The following is a 17,882-nucleotide window of genomic DNA, read 5'->3' as shown; positions in this document are numbered from 1 at the left end:
CCAAAATCACTGCAGATGGTGATTGCAGCCATGAACTTAAAAGACGCTTACTCCTTGGAAGGAAAGTTATGATCAACCTAGACAGAATATTAAAAAGCAGAGACGTTACTTTGCCAACAAAGGTCCGTCTAGTCAAGGTTATGGTTTTTCCAGTGATCATGTATGGATGTGAGTTGGACTATAAACAAGGCTGAGCATCAAAGAATTGATGCTTTTGAACTGTGGTGTTGGAGAAGACACTTGAGAATCCCTTAGACTGCAAGGAGATCCAACCAGTCCATCCTAAAGGAGATCAGTCCTGGGTGTTCATTGGAAGGACTGATGCTGAAGCTGAAACTCCAATGCTTTGGCCACCTGATGCGCAGATCTGACTCACTGGAAAAGACCCTGATGCTGTGAAAGATTGAGGGCAGGAGGAGAAGGGGACGACAGAGGATGAGCTGGTTGGATGGCATCACTGACTCGATGGACATGGGTTTGGGTAAGCCCTGGGAATTGGTGATGGACAGGGAGGCCTGGTGTGCTGCAGTCCACGGGGTTGCAAAGAGTCAGGCATGACTAAGTGACCGAACTGAACTGAACTGATCAAGGGTAAAAAGAAAAAGGTAAAATGTGAAATTAATTCTAACAGTATATTTTATTTAACCCAACGCATCCAAAATATTTTCTTTCAACATGTGGATCTCACATTAAATAAGAAGCTTTGGACTTCTCTGGTGGTTCAGACAGTAAAGAATCTGCCTGCAATGCAGGAGATGCGGGTTCCATTTCTGGGTCTGGAAGATCCTCTGTTGAAGGAAATGGCAGCCCACTCCAGTATTCTTGTCTTAAGAATTCCATGGACAGAGGAGCCTGGTGGGCTACAGTCCATGGGATCACAAAGAGTTGGACACTACTGAGTGACTAACACACTTGGAACTAACCATACTTCAAGTGCTTAATAGCTGCATGTGGCTAGTGGCTATCATATTGGATATCACAGGTCTGGAGTTGCTTTTAATCGTTATGATATATCATCTCCCTAACCTACCATCTGCGTGCTTTCCCCCACTGATTCCAACTAATCAAAGCACTAGTAATGAAGAGAACATTGAATTAGGAGTTAGTAAACCAAGATTAGTATCAGAGCTATATTTGGTTAAGTAGTTAATCCTTCTAAGGCTCATTATCTCATCTGTAAAATGGGAAGAAAGAAGCGGAAGAGGAAAGTGGAGGAATCATAGAATTGTTCTAAAAATTAAATGAAAGAAAATACACATGTAAAGTATTTAACATAGTGCCTGGCACAAAATTTAAGCCTGTAATAAATATTAATTATTGTTATCATTACTTAGTATAATGACTCTTTGCCATATATTATTAATTATACTTCCAGATAATTCATTGGCTTAATTAGCTCATAGGCTGCTTATTCCATTTTTATTTTCCTCTCAGCACTTAAAGCATGAAGCAAATAAAAGATACACACATGGGTGAGAGAGGCAGAAGCTTTACTGAATTTCTATGATACTCCAGGCATTTGAGAGACTTTGCATATATTCTATCACTAAATTGTCATAACAACTCTATCAGGTGCTTATTTATAATCCTATTTTGCATATAAGGAAATGGAGGCCCTTATGTTTTAAATAAACTGTCCAGGTGTGAAGAATTTGTAGCTGAACCTATGTTTCTCAGACTCCAGAGTTTCTGCCTTTGGACTTTATACTCTTTTTTAAGGAAGAACAATAACTAGGATAAAGCCATTTTGCATTTTATAGTATATTCAAGTCTTCCAGCCTCTTACAAGCACCAATTAAGGCATTTTGCCAGCAGTAATTAAGACTACCTCCTACTAAATCAGTCTTTCCTATCCCAGCCCATCTAGGTAAATCTGCCTACTGGCATGTCCTCAAGGATGAAAATGTTAGCGTTTGGAAGAGCTATAATGCTTTCTCAGTAAAGACAAAGAATCATGGACCTTATTTCAATAATGCAAAACATGCACGCCTGTGATTTACTCTATATTAAGATCATCATATATGTGATCACAATTTCCCATTTTAATGTGACCAAGCACTTTCATGAAAACAAACTAGCTTGTTAAAATCAGAGGCAGGGCATGGCATGGTTATGAAATATAGAGTAATTTCTGTCCAATGTAAGCCAACTTTATAATTAAAGAATGCAATTTAAAATATACATGGATTTTGTGCAGTTCAAGAATCTCAGTGATGTCAAAACACCACTGTGCTCAGGCTATTTTAACAGTTAATGGCATCGTGGCAGGAAGACTGTTCTCTGCGTTTTCGGTAATTCTTTTCCTTTATTTCTACATTTGGATTATTACAGTAATTTCCACCTGATTATTTTTTTGCAATGAGAGTGTTCTTTGAGAGTTCATTAGTAATATAGCTTAGGCTTTGTGGGGGATGCAGCTGCCATTAATTTTGCTTTTGTTTGCTACTGGGAAAATCATAATTGCAAATTTTCAGCAAGATGCGTAGATGCACCTATTAAATAAGCAGTTGGTTTTTATTACTATTATACTAAAAGAATGACTGAATGACATTTAAGGTGATTTTCCTAGAATTTTGCTTTTTTAAAAAATAAGCAACATACTCTAATTTAGGCTGTCACGCCTTTATGCATGCATGTGCAGTTGCTCAGTCGTGTCCAACTCTTTGTGACCCTACGGACTGTAGCCCACCAGCTCCCCTGTCCACGGGATTCTCCAGGCAGGAATACTGGAGTGGGTTGCCATTTCCTCCTCCAGGGGATCTTCTGGATCCAGGGATCGAACTTGTGTCTCCAGCATCTCCTGCATTGGCAGGTGGATTCTTTACCACTGAGCCATCTGGAAAGTCCTTCATAATAACAATAATAAAAATATTTTAATACATTGAATCTTATTATTTTTAAAAAATTTCAACTTTTTAGAATAATATCACCTGTTCTTTTTTTCCATCTCTATGCACACCCACTTCTCCATCCACCATCTCCAAACTTATATATCAACCATCAGCCTATAGTATCATCAAGAAATTTTCATGGGTTTAGCAGCATGGAATTTTTTTTAAAGTCTATTCAGAGTCCATATTTTTGTTTCTATAACCATCAAGGGTATAAAATATCCATGTTCTGCTTAGGATGAGCATGAAGTAAGTCTTTAAAACAAGACTTCAAATAGTCTTTTCTGTATCAGTATAATTTAATAACAGAGTATTTTAATCTTATTGCCCCACTGAGGACCTTCTTTGTTTTAGAATGATACTTAAGTAATTTAGATATTTGTCACTGTTGATTCCGGAGTCAAAATCCTTGCAGCATCTTGGCGGGGGTGGGGTGGGAAGGCACTATACAGTATTAGATGCCTGCATGATGTCATATCCAGGAAGGCAGAAAATCCTCTAAAAGCATCAGAAACACTGCTGCTCCCACTGTAGTTACAGACTGCATCAGCCCACTAGGCTCCTTTTCTAGATTCTACGTTTGCAAATGCTTTAAGGAAACAATGCCAAGTTCATCGTGTCTAGACCGATAGGCATTCAGGATATCAAATATAGGAGCTCTAGGCCAATTCTTCATCTGCTTGGCTAACCTCATAAAAAAGCATTGTGAATGTTTCAAGAGAAGGAAGGTGCCAGTGGATATATTTGTTATGTTACATTCATTTCTGGGAACAAGTCTGGTTTATCTTAATTTGATCAAGAAAAATAACTTGCTCATGTATTTCTCTAAAGTTAGCAGGGAAAATTTTAACTGCATTATGTCTAAGGCATGTCCTTCATATACACGGCAGATCTCATGTGCCAACATCACAACTAGATGAATGATGTTTCTGTTACAGCTGAATGGGCAATTGAGTCTTTTCTCACTCTTGCCCAACCAGTTGAGCTTTGGAATTATTAAAGTACTTTGGTTACTTATTGCATCATCTTCCACAGCAAAGTCAAAGATTGACTTAATTATCCTGATGATTCAGGCAAAAATACCCAATTCTTCTTCCTTGTGTTAATGTTCTCTTTCTCATATATTAATATAAAAGAAAATTCCATTATGCTGGTAATGCTCAGTTGGTTCTGAAAGCTTTAGCTTTTCTTGTATTTTGTAATATACAGCAGAAGTTATTAAATGCACCCTTTTCTCTGGTCTATTCTTACTAACAATATGAGTTAGATTTTTCATAAAAAATATCTATTAATATGAACTAAATAGCATTAGGATATTTATAAGGCTACATTTCAGTTCAAATTTAACCTTATATATGCCTACTTATTTAACTTTTGAAGTCTTATTAAAACATAAAGAATTTTAGGGCTCAAGAAATGATGCCTTTAAACAACATCAAATTAAGCACTATGAGGTGACAATGCTAGAAGGAAAGCCTATCACAAAAGCAAATTAATGATACAAATGAACCGATTCCTTAGACTTGCTGACTGCTATAACCAATTCCATTGATCATTTGCTTTTGCTCTGGAATTGTGATGCTTCCTCCTACCAACCGCCTTTGCATTTGTGGAGGGAGAGGTGCCTGGTTGGGGGTGGGGGAGATCCCTTTTCTACAAAAGCTGTGAAGAGCATAATGGAAGCAGCCATCCCTCAAAATAGAATCTGCAGCTCTTTGATTTAATAGAAGCCATGGTCCATATACAAAATACTCCACAAGACTGTCTTTATCTGGCATATGAGATTTGATCAATATAGGCCAAAAGCAATATGCAGAACCCAGCAGGCAGGTTATCTTTACAGGTCATTGTCAAGGACAGCAATAACTTAAAATGTGCAACATGTTATCTAATGGAGCAACACACCTTTTGGTTTATTCACTCATCTTTCAACAACAAAACAAGTATCTTCTCTTTGTTAGTCCATTAACAGACAAAAGAAGTCCAACTAAAAATCAAGTCTTGCTTCCCCAGGCTCAAATCTCAAAGTGATTGGGTGACTTGGGTGATTAAATGCATGACAGTGAAAATTCCAATTCCCAAATATTTTTCAAGCAGAAACATTATGTGCCAGGCATCATGCTAAGGCTATGCACTATTCTTGTGTAATATCCACATAAATTAGGTATTATTACAATTCCCATTCTACATATGAGAAAACAGTGGCTTAGAGAAGTGAAATGCTGTTGCCCAGGGTTTCCTACCAGAAAGCGGGGAGTTCGAAGTTCAACCCAGGACTGCCTAAGTCAACACCTCCGCTCTCAACTTTGAGGTCCAGAAACCATTTTAAAAGACATTCTCCTTTCCATTTGTAAGGCAAAGGAAAGAACTAACTTTGAGAAAGGAGGTAATAAATACCGTACTTAATAATTTTACAAAATGAACAACTAAAATCAGAAAGAAAGATCTGCTGACAGTAAAAAAAGGTTGCCCAGAGCACTTGCAAATCATCCTTATCCCACAGGTTTTAGGGACAAAGTATAACAGTTAACTATAAGCTATAAATCTCAGCCCTGGATTAGCACTTCATTTGCAGTGGCTATTAGCAAGTAATGAATAAAATCTAACTTGTCTTTGCCATTATTTAAGAAAAAACTTATACAGACCCTTTTTTCCTTCAGTCATCAATTACAAGGACCGTGAGCAGTGAGGACAGTTTCCACAACACCTGCAAGGAATGGGGAGGGCACTTTCTTCATGCCTGAACGAGACACGATGGTTGTCAGTTGACAAAAGCTTGAAACAGCCATTGCTCAAACAGAGATATTTGGACTCAGTGGAAGTCACCCCACTTTCCACTGGGAGCAGAGTGGTTTTCTTAGGCCCAGAGAGAGACTGCCTTTCTGTGCTGAGTTCTTAAAATCTTGCCTGGAATCCAGGCAGAAGAAATCCTCAGAAGGACTCCAGAAACGGAGAGCCCGTGACTGACTCCTGGCACTCAAAGGCACAGGCAGAGCTGGGTTAAATGTAAGGTGCAGATGGATACAAAGTCACAGGCCCTTCACACGCTCTGTGTAAGGTCTGTGTTGGGCATGTGCTCTGTGCTAGACACTGTTTGTGTGCACACTCAGTCACTTCAGCTGTGTCCAACTCTTTGCAACCCTATGAATCAAAGCCCGCCAGCCTTCCCTGTCCATGGGATTCTCCAGGCAAGAATACTGGAGTGGGTTGCCATGCCCTCCTTCAGGGGATCTTCCCGACCCAGGGATCGAACCTGATCTCTTAAAGTCTCCTGCCTTGGCCGGCGGGTTCTTTCCCACTAGTGCCACCTGGGAATCCTGCTGAACACTGCAGATATTATATATCCATGTATCACACCTAGATAATGGATGTGGGTCAAGGAAACAAGGGAAACAGTTCTCCCTTCCAACAAACCTTTCAAATAAAGTCCATTCCTCTGCCCTTCCCCTCACACAGAAGACAGGAGTGAGCAGGATGTGAGTACGTGTAACAGGCAGATGGTACTTCATCATCAAACAGTGCTGACGGGGGTAAAAGCCCTTCCTACACGTGCTCTGAAGTCTTCTCCCTGAAGAGATGACAGGCGATGCTGAGTCATTCTAGAGCAGTCTTTCTTGTGTCGAAACCCTACAGATCATGAACACCTTGAGAGCAGGGTAGGGACTTGGAGTATATGGTCTTGAATGTTCTCTGCCTGGCCCTCTGCCCGCCATTTAGTAAACAAGCATTTAGAATGTTTGCTTACTAAATCAATGTTGGCAATAGAGCAGGGCTATCCCAGCAGAATGACTTTTAACTGTGGCTAGTTTTCTTTGGCGTAAAGTCCGTTGATCATCAGGGAAGTAAACCTGAGCCTTGGTTATACAAACATCCATCTGAAAAGAACTGCCCAGATGTAAAAGTTACATGGAAGACATCAACAACTGTTTATCCCAGGATCTTTGATCTCAGTTTCAAACAGAAATTATATTGATGGCAAGCAGAAGTTCTGGACAAAGATCAGGTATTTACTTTTTATTCTGATCCTTGTTCAGCCTCGTGTATTATGAACCTCAATGTTTGGCCACATAAAAACGATATATAAGGAGATTTTTGTGAGATGCACAACTGTGAATGAATTCTAATTATACACTGTTGATAGACCTTTAAAGACAATACATAAAACTATGATTATAATGGACATTTTCCTTTCCTCAAATGCATACTATTATGCACTGATTTTTCCCAAGTGGTTTCTCCATGTGCAAGTGTGTTTTCAAAACAACTTGTCAAGAGAAGTTATGTGAAAATTCAACCACTAGATGGAGTGGCTTTTATAAGCCCTCAGGAATCAATTTGTTACTCTGTTCAGTGGATATAGTTCTTGCTTTGGTTGAGCAACTTCTCCTGCTACAACATTTTATGCGTTTTACAATTGAATTAATTTAAACATAAATAAGAAAACATGTTAGAGAGGGTTAAAATGGGTTATTACTATTGCCTACAAAAACAAAATTTTTGATTATTTTTCTGAGGCAAAAGGGCATGGAGAAAATTTAACATATTGATAAATGTTAATTGTGAGTATTTGGAATTCTGCCTCAAGAAAGTAATTAAGAATGAGTAAAGGAAAGTAGTTATACTGAAAACAAATGACATGTTTATGCCAAGAGATGCTAAAAGTAAGAAGGGAGTATCTTGGGAGCCCAAAATCAATTCTAATAACAAACTCAACTCATTTCTATTTTATGAAACATTTGGCTTTCCAATTTTCAATTATGAAATCACCAACACAGGTCATAACTCTGTGATGAAAAAGAATGGAAAATTATTTTCTATTCTTACAGAAGCTAAAATGGAATATTTCACAAGAGAAGTTAGTATCTGTTCAAATACTCATACAAATCAAGGATACAGTAGCTTTCTAAACAACTCAATTTCCTTCCTATCATTTTCTTGCTGGAATAATTTTAAACATTTTTATTGTTAAGTTCAGGGTTCCATTTAAATGTGATTTTAAAAACTAGGTACTTACATATCACCTGCTTTAGTTGAAAATTACCTACTTTAATAAAAAAAAGTTTCAGTGTGTACGAACAATACATGATATAAGCAGAAAAAAATATGCTTTTAAGATGCAAATTATAATGTACAAATAGAACTAGAAGAACTTGGTTTCAATAATGATGTAAAAATATGTTTTGGAAATGTAACAAATTGTATGCAAGGTCAGAATTTTCATGCCACTGAAACCATGAAGTAGTTCTATTATACTTATTTCAGAGTTTGATTTTGAATTAAGGTTTGTGTGATACAGCTATATGATTTTGAACAGAGTTGAGGAACTAAAAACATTGAGAAAAATGACATGAAGATAAAGAACTAGGAAATAAGATGGTTGAGCACAGGCTGGACATCTCAGCATACCTCTTGAAGAACAGTCTGATAAATCCCGTGTGGTTTGGGAGTGCACACCTAGTTAGTTATTTTATAGGTTGTACTTGTGAGCTCACTCAGTCGTGTCTGACTCTTTGCTACCCTGTGGACTGTAGCCCTCTAGGCTCCTCTGCCCATGGGATTTTCTAAGCAAGAATACTGGAGTGGGCTACCATTTCCTCGTCCAGGATATCTTCCCGACCCAGGGTCTCCCTCATCTCCTACATGGGCAGGCAGATTCTTTCCCACTGAGCAACCTGGGAAACAATTTTATAGGTCAATGGCTCTGAAGGGATGCTCTTCAGCCAGCAGCATCAGCGTCACCTGGGAACTAGGGAGAAGCGTAGTCTCAGGTCCAACGTCAGACCTACAGAATCAAGAACTCTGTGTTTCTGAGTTGAGGCACTTCTGTGTCTTCTCAAGGCCTCCAGGAGAGTCTAAGACACTCTGAGGTTTTAGAACCATTGTTAAAGAAGATGGAGACCTGTGAAAAAGACCAGATGACGGAGGAAAATAAAACTAACCTTTAAGAAGTATCGAGGTTAGATAGGAAGAAAGAATATTCTATGAGTATAGGTTTTAAGATCACTGAAATGGATTGCAAAGGAAGCATAAAATAATATAAAATAATCTCCCACAGAAGATCTTTAAAATCAAGCTTTTTCTATTTGATTGAAATAGAACAATGTAGTCTAGCCTGAAAATGAGGGTAAGGAGTGAAGAACCTCTCAAGGATTTTCAGTCTCCAAGCTTCTCTGCACTTTTTCAGGAAACTTATTTGCTAGATCTTTTGTCCAGCAAAGAAAAGTGGCTTCAAGACATAACATGTACTTACCCAGCTGCAGACATAAATTAAAAACTGCATGCCATTTTTTCTTAATTCTATTTACAAAGCCTAGGCAAAGTTTGATAGGACCACTAACCATGTCTTTCAACACCATTGTGAAGGAACTCACGATTACTGAGCATAAAAGAACAGGAAAAAATAAAAGTAACACTCCAGCTTATTTTCTTTTTAAGCTGGAAACATTTCTGTTTTCTCTTCTTTTCCCCCAAACCATAAAATAATGTATCACAGGAGATGAACCCAGAAAATGGCAAACTAAAATGGAAATTTTGCAGTAGGCCCAACCAATGCAAATCTATTGCAAATTATCTTACAGAACTACCCCGGTAATTATGCAATTTGCACTGCTTATAGCTGGCAGAGATCTTTCAAAAATACCTACAAGTTATAAATACATGGAAATATATCCCCAAGCACTTAAATATATGACTCTGGGCAGACTGTTTCCTCTATAATTATTTCATCAATAAAAATGGATCATAGATTACTCATAATTAGTTTCCTCAGCCGAGGACTAAAATCATTCAAAGATTTCCCCCTTTTCTGATGTGTATGAACTTAGATCTAATTTTCAAAAGGAGTCATATATTTTCTAAAGTCATATTCCCACATAGGCAAAAATACAGAATTCTTTGGGCAATCATTTCCTTACTTTGGTTATGAGTTAAATTGTTTAACTTTTTCAAGTCTTTTTTCATTTTTCTTCATGTGCATATCACTTGTTCCCCACAACTTGTACAAAGCTAGAGACAACATTTGGAAATTCTGGTAGCCATGCATTGAAATGAGTTGAAAATATGGTCCATTTAAGAAGTAATGCTGGAATAAACCAAAATACACAGATCACAGTGGTATTAAAAAAACTTCCCTTACAAAGGAATAAATCAAGTTGATTTAAATATAACTGAGTTAGAAGCAAACAAGAGTGACAAAGGCATATCACCTATGATATCGGTTCACTTGCTATATTAAAAACACCTTTTTTAGCCGCCTGACCAACAGAGTGAGTTAGCGTTAGTCGCTCAGTTGTGTCTGACTCTTTGCGACCCCACCGACTCTAGCCCACCAGGCTCCTCTGTCCAAGGAATTCTCCAGGCAAGAACACTGGAGTGGGTTGCTATGCCCTCCTCCAGGGGATCTTTCTGACCCAGGGATCGAACCCGGGGGTCTCCTGCACTGCAGGTGATTCTTTACTATCTGAGTCACCAGGAAAGACCAACAGAAATCAAGGTTATAAAATTTCCTATTCAAATGTCTATATGTGAAAGTGGAAATTTGCTTTCATTTTTTTTAAGCGTACTGGAATTTATCACCAATTTAAAGGTCAGACTCCTTTTAACTCAATTTACAGAACTCATATTGACTCCAATTATCTCCTGTAAATACACGGCCTAAAGAATGGATAAACAAATGATACAAGAAAGAGGGGAACCCTCCCATGTCAACAGAAACTTTGAAAAACATTCTTTCCTAATTACATTTTATTTTAATTATATTTAAATATACTACTGACATACACAGTTTGTGAAAGCATTTGCCAGTATATTCAACTCCCACAACAGATTGCCTGGCACGTCTTTGAAAAACGCTTCTGCTTTTCTTTAAAAAGCAATAGCATAGAATTTGCGAGTGGGAATAAAAAAATAGATATTACACTGTTGAATTTTGGAAACTATGCTGTACTTTATCTCCTGAAGTGAAAAAAATCTTTAATGCTATTCAGAGTTGATAATGATGGTAAGGAATCACGTCAAAGGTATCCAGTTTCTTTTCAATGAATCCAAACTCTAAACAATTAAAAATCCAAATCAGAGTGGAAAAATAAGACATTAGATAATAAAATATCATACTCCTAGGGGAAAATGATTTTCCATCTGTGTTAGAAGAAAAAGAAACTTAAATCCTTTCATTCAAAAATGCAAAGTTTACTTTGAAAGGCTTATTTGAAATGACAGACTATAATGCAATAATAGCACTAGGGGGTAAAAAAAAAAAAAATGAGTCGGCCAAAAAAAAAAAACCAAAACCCCAAAACGCTAATTCCCATCTGACCAGTCTCAACTCACATGTTCACTAACAAAAGAAAACAAGCAAAGCAGAACTTTGAAAGCTTTCCTAAAGTGCAGGTGTGAACATTTCCCCAGCTGGGGCTAAGGCAGAACTCACAGTATTTCAGTACAACTGCAATGACTCTGCCAGACCCATTTGCTCAGATTAGGGGAGTAAACAGTTCTTTCCTCAAAAACATACGAATGCAGCTCTGAACCTCAGAATTCCATGCTCCCTAAGTTATGAAATTAACCTGTCCCAGTGAAACTTTCAAATTAGAGGAGATTCCAAAGTTATTCACCAATCATCTATATGAAAAGTACTTCAAATATATGGAAAGCAACCATGAAAGTTAGATCAAGAATATATTTGTCTTCTCAACTGCTCTAGAAAAACTGTTACAATGAAAAGTACTTTATTTTCCATGAGGCACCTTGTTCAGTAAAGAAATATGACCCGGGAAAGCTTTTTAGTAAATATTTTATGGTAAGAACTGGAGGTAATCACACTGACTACTTAAGGCAACGACTTTGACCTCTGATTACGGATATGTCATAGACATACCTATTATCCATGCAGGCCTGTTTGAGATAGAAGTTCATCTAACCTCAAATCATTTGAGGAGTACCAAGAGAAGCACTGGAAAACCACTAAAACAGCCTTCTCCTTTGCTCCTCACAAATTTCCCATAGTTTTTACTTACTTGTAATAGCATTATAATGTGTTTTATCCAACAAATATAACTATATTAATATGAATCTTGTGACATAGTGATAACTCTGTGTGCGTATGGGCATGCTCAGCTGTGTCCAGCTCTTTGCGATCCTGTGGACTGTAGCTCACCAGGCTCTGTCCCTGGGATTCTCCAGGCAAGAACACTGCAGTGGGTTGTCATGCCCTCCTCCAGGGAATCTCCCCAACCCAGGGATGGAACCTATGTCTCTTATGTCTCCTGCACTGGCAGGCAGGTTCTTTACCACTGTGCCACCTGGGAAGCCCATAATAACCTTGTGTATCTTCTCCCAACTTTCTTTCCAAGACTAATAAACAACCAGTGAAAACTGTGTTAAACACAACAGTCAGTGTTTATGAGAAAACTATAATGGAATGTGGTTCTGCCCATCCTGGAATCTTTGCAAGATTCTTAGAACATAGGAGACTGGAATAGATTTCCACTCTCCTGGAAAATAAGAACAGTCTTGTTTTGATTCAAGGTGGGTACTTCCTTTGGCCTTGAGTTGTCCATGTCCATCTTCACAGTTCCCTTGAATTTGGACATTTCCCCAAATTTGTAGAATTTATTTAAAATCTGAATCATATGTTCAAATATATCAAGGCAACATGTCTCAATTTTTAATTTAGTTGTAATTACACATCCAGGAAAAAAGTTTATTCATACACACATATAAAGGTGTATTTATACATCCTGTCATCTTAAATTCTGCAATCTATAACTTGACACTACATATACTCTGGATGATATTTATTGTTTCTTTTAGTCCAGAAAATATATGGGAGAAAACTAAGCTGATCTGCAATATATTATGAGGTTAACCCAATCTAACCTAAGAATATAGATTAGGTGGATAAATGGCTATCAAAACATTAAAGAGCAATTTAGTTACCAAGTGCTGACCCTTCCAGTCCCTCAAAAACAGGATTCATGTGGTTATACTGGAAAGTTAACCTCATCATGAGAACACGATTAGGAAAGAGCTGGAGGCTCAGAGGGAAAACAGGAGGCTAAAATTTTACCAATACAAAATATATCCACTGGTTGTGATTTCCTCATTAACTTTTCCACCAGCCTTCATCCATGAAAAAAAAAAAAAAAAACAACTCAGCAGAGTTTTCGGCCCCTCAAAACATAGATATGCAATATAGAAACCTGGCCTTGGCATAGTTTTTCAAACAATGTTGGGTCCAGGTGATTCCAGAGTCAGAAGCAGAATTATAAGTAATTTAAGCCCCAAGACTGGCTTCACCCTAATTTGTTAGTTCAATTAGAAGATGATGAATACAAAAATAAAAGAGACGGGTTTACACCAGTGGGGACACAGCATCCCTTTCTGCAGGAACGAAAGCTCTCATCCGCGCCTCACACAGCTGGGCAGGCATCGTTACCCGGGAATAACAGGCAGCAAACTGACAGACAGGCTCCATCTTCCTCACCAAATTCAAGATGCCACAACCAAATCTTGTTTTACTCATCACATGCTGTTAGGTATTTCCAAGTTTGATTTATTACTCTTTTTTGCAGCATTCCTGGAGAGCTAATTATGGGAAATAATCCTTTTCCTTATTAGGCCAACTGTGTTCTGGGAAGAAACATTTGGTAAGCCTGGTGAACTATAAACTGCTATGAGAAGTTCCATTTCATAATAGTTTATTCTGATAAGCCGAGTATTCCAGTTCTAATTCCACCTAATAGGCAAGACAACCTCGGAGCCTGTCTAAATTTTCTGGTGGTGAATACTGGTTCCGAGTTAAAGCCAAGAAGTATGTCACACAACTGAAAGAGTTTTTCAGGCTTCGCCTTAGTAATTTAATAAGCTGACACCACATACTGAACACGCACCAGCGCAACCGCTGGGACTGCTGCTTTCCTGAGAAAAGAGGCAACCCGACTGCAGGAGTTTTCTTTTGGAAGAGGCTGTGACAAGCACAGATATAGTGGTTCCTCTGGAGAATTTCATTCCCAGCAGTTTCGTCTTGGTAACATTTAACAATTTCACTATTTTAACATTTTGAAATGCCAAAAAGAACACAGTGATCCTGCAGCTAGGCTTATTAGAGAAGAACAATCTCACAGGCGAGACAGGGAGGCACGTGGTCCACTGGGAAAAGGGTAACAGAAAAAGACAGAAAACAGCAGATAACAAACAAAGCCGAGCACTACTCCAAGGGAAGACGGGACTTTGTTTTCCCCAGAAGGTGAATCTTCACTCTCCAAAGTGAATAATGTTATTTACAGCTTCTTTTAAGGGACAGGGCATAACATTCTTTTTAATATGCATATATACTGATGCTAGGTATTAAAAGGGGAGATATGAATATAATGTGCCTTTTAACCATGAGTATGAAAGCATAGTAATTTTCTTTCTGAAAGGTCAGAACCAAGCATTACCCGCCCTGTGGCATTATTTTACCCCAGAGAGGCTTAGGAACACGAGGAAACCTTTCCCGGTCAAACACTTGATACCTACCTGAGCCAAGACTGTTCCTTGTCTGGAGTAGGAGACATCTTTAGAATAAAAAGAGTTCGTTTATAGTAAGTTCTCTTGGTAACCTAAACTAGTTTTTAAAAACCATATCCAAGTGTCTTGCCTAACTGTGGTAACTGTTATTGCACCTACAGTAACTGCCTGCAGTATGCAATGTTTAAAATTCTGGAGATGCATGGATTCTGTTCATGTATAGATAATCAGAAAATAATCTGTGTCACTTAAGAAACTGTACCTAGCCTTTCTGAGAACATCGCTCCTAAATGAGTTAGAGAACAGAGGAGGGGCAAGGCGTACTAGGGGATAAAAGGACAGAGAAAAAAAATCAATCAGTGTATCTTTTCCTGCAAACTGTCAGCAGGGTGGGATTAGAAAAGCAACACTTTAAATCAGATAAAGTCCTACCGGAACCTTAAAGGTTGGCTGCTCTGAGCTTCTCAGGATTCTGCAAAACAGACTGAGGGCAGTGGTCACCCACTGATACTCACTGTCCACTGAGCTTCCCCAGAGAAACCGCATCTCCCCCATTGTTCAAAAGATACCAACTTGGTAATACAAATGAGAAGAAGTTATGGAACCCACTGAGATATATTTCAACACCTTTAAAACCAGTAGGTAGATCTGTTCGAATCTCTTATTGGATTAAATGCTTGAGGATGCTAATACATGAAGAAAGCAACAACAAAGGCAAGAACAGCACTTATCTGAAGGAAAATAAAAAAGATGCGAGACAAAATAACAAATAGGTGACTCAATTTTTTCTCATCTGTTCAATTGAAAACTAAACTCAGAAATAGGCATGATGCTTTTAAACTTTCAAACGACCAAACAAGTTTCTCACGTCTGTCACAGCAAACATTCTCTTTCACCAGAGCTGATCATTTGTGACTGTGAGCCTGGCAAGTAATGTCTTTTAAACAGACCACATCAACTTCTTTTCATCTAAATTCAATGGTTCCATCACCATTCAAATTTAGATATCAGTTAAAGGCTAATTTCTTTTTCCTCAAAGAATAGTGGTTCCTGTAGCTACATCTTTATATGCAAAAGTTTATTACTCGATACACATTTCTTTACATGACATTTAATAATCTGACTTTGGACAGCTTCTAGGTTTGGTGCAGAGATCGATGTATTTCTTCAGGAAGACTCAGCTGCTGATAGGGTTTAGAGGCATTAAGCACCAGCTCAAGCGCCCGTTTTTCCAAACATGCACTATTACAACATTTTCCACAAACAGACATCCGTGCATACAGACAGCCAGGTGCTCACACATTCAATAACTAGTAAATGGTAGAAACCTCCAGAAGTAGCACAGACCACAGTTAGGCAGGGGCTCTACGGCTAGGTAAACACCAGTGCACAATTCGCTCACACGGAATTAGAACTCCACGAAGGACACTTGGGAACCACACTGGTCAGCACCCGAGGGGGCGGGAGGCGGGAGCAGTATTTACAAATGCAACTCTACCAGGTCTTACCCTTCGCATCCCCCGGTCCTCGCGGGAGAAGCTCCCTCGGCACCTCTCGCCCAGCGCAGGGGCTGCTGCTCTGCTTGAACGAAACGTCCCCCCACCTGACTCTACCGAGAGCTCTGCCGGGAACCGAGGCGCCCCACCCGGGCCGGGGGAAGGCACTGGCGCCGCGGGAGCCGAGAAGGAGGCGGAGGCGGAGAAGAAGTGGAGAAGGAAGGGGTGGCTGAGGGAGTCGCGAGAGGGAGGCGGCGCCGGCGCGGGGCTGCGGGCGAGGAGGGGTGGGGTGGAGCGGGCTGTGCCTCCGTCGGTCGGTCAGGAAGTCGGTCGGTCCGCTCAGCCCGCGCGCCGGCGTCCCCTGCCTCCAGCGCCCGCCCGCGACGGCGATCGGGACTGGCGCCCCCTGCGCTCGCGAGCCTCGCCCCGGGCCGGGGCTCCTCGCTGGGTCCTGCCGCTCGCCGCTCCTGGCCCGGCGCGGGGCCGCCCGTTTCCGCCAGCCCGGGCGCCCGCCGCCTCGCCCGGCGCGCGCGGCCCCCGCCTCCCCCTGCGCTCGCGCTCTGGCTCCCTCTCGCTCCGGTCCCATTTATGCAGCGCGGTCCCATCACGTGTTAATGAGCCTTTGTCCTGCCCTGGCAGCGGCGGCGGCGGCACGGACCCCGCCGAGGGAACTGCGCGGGGAGGGACCTGCGCGCGGCGCCCGCGGCTCCAAACTTTGCTGGCGCGAGGGGACCCGCCGCAGGCGCCCGCCCCGGGGCCAGAGGGGACGGGCCTCTCTGGCCCGCGTCACCTACTTCTCTTCCTCCTGCTCTGCGGCCGCCGCGGTCCCCGGGGGCCCCACTGCCACGACCTGGCTCTCCTTCCAGACACTCTCACACTCCGGCCGAGCCAAGAAAGGGCTCGCGCCCGCACCGTCCCCGACCTCGGGGCCATGAGTCACGCGCGCCCGGCTAGCGCGCAGCGACAACACCTCGCGCGGGGGTCACGTCTGGGCCAGCGGGCTGAGCCGGAAGGGAAGGGGGAACGGAGAGGGGGGACGAGGCGGCGGTGAGCCCGGCCCCGGGGGTGCGGCCTCGAGCCCCACCCAGGCACCCCCAGTTCCGGGCCGCCTCCGCGGCAGGCGGCCACTAGCCGGGCCCGGGGTCAGGCGAAGCCCGGGGACCGCGCCGCGCAGCCCCCGAGTCCCCGTGCTACCTGGCAGAGGCCACACGGCCACCTGTCCTCCGCCCTCGGGCGCCGCCTGGCTCCGCGCCGGGCGCCTCCTCCAGCCTCCGCCTTCCCCGCCCGGCGCGGACCACTCGGGCGCGCCCCACCCGCCCGGCCCCGGCTGCAAACATTTGGGCTCCGTAGGCGGCTGGCTCTGCTCCTTCCTGCCTGGAGCGCCCCCTCCCAAGCCGGGGTTGGGGGGACCCCGCGCCTCGCACCTTCTCGCAGGAAGAGGACGCCCCCTTCCAACGCCGGGCGGGGGGCGCCCGGGGCTCGCGGGCAGCCGCGGCAGGCGCCTGGGGATCCGTGGTGCACCCGGCTGCCGCGGCAGGAATTAGGGGACATGCTCGTTAATTGGTTCCACTATCAGCGGCTGTCTGCCTCCCGTGTGCACGGATCAAACCTTAATTGGTCTTTACATTTATCATGGTGAATTGCGAACCAGAAACAAGCCCCAGCCGCTGCTTCAGCAGAAAAGGCCCTCCCCCTGTCCCCGGGGCAGGGCAGGGCTGTGGCGGCGGCGATCCCGGTTATTTAGACATCTTTATCTCTCCGGAGTTGGGTCGGGGGAGGACTGCCTGGTTTCCACCTGATGCAGCCAGCTCCTCCGGCCCCAACAGCCCCGCGGAAAACGCTTGGTTCGGTTCCCAAGCTCTCCTCTCTGTGACTGCCTCAGCGTTCGTTTTATGACACCCCGCTAGGATCCGGCAATTTCTGCTCAGTCCTCATCTTGCACGCCCTCTGGTTCCCATCTCTAGTCTCGTCTTGCCCAAGCCCAGAG

At 42.1% G+C, this 17,882-nt stretch overlaps 1 protein-coding gene across 5 annotated transcripts in view; it reads right to left on the bottom strand.

Annotated features, from left to right (window-relative positions):
- The window catches only part of CNR1 (cannabinoid receptor 1), a 29,596-nt gene extending 12,186 nt beyond the window's left edge, over positions 1-17,410 (bottom strand). The window contains exon 1 of one of the 5 annotated variants that reach the window (XM_043890423.1): positions 17,320-17,410. The gene's annotated coding sequence lies outside the window, so the exon portion shown is untranslated. The other 4 variants (XM_043890424.1, XM_043890421.1, XM_043890420.1 and 1 more) reach the window with 4 other exon arrangements.
- Between the last annotated feature and the right edge of the window lie 472 nt (positions 17,411-17,882).

The sequence above is a fragment of the Cervus elaphus genome, chromosome 28 (assembly GCF_910594005.1).
Source record: "Cervus elaphus chromosome 28, mCerEla1.1, whole genome shotgun sequence".
NCBI classification, from domain to species: Eukaryota; Metazoa; Chordata; class Mammalia; order Artiodactyla; family Cervidae; genus Cervus; species Cervus elaphus.
The sequence above is the reverse complement of the archived record's forward strand: the minus strand, read 5'-3'. Positions and strand labels throughout refer to the sequence as shown.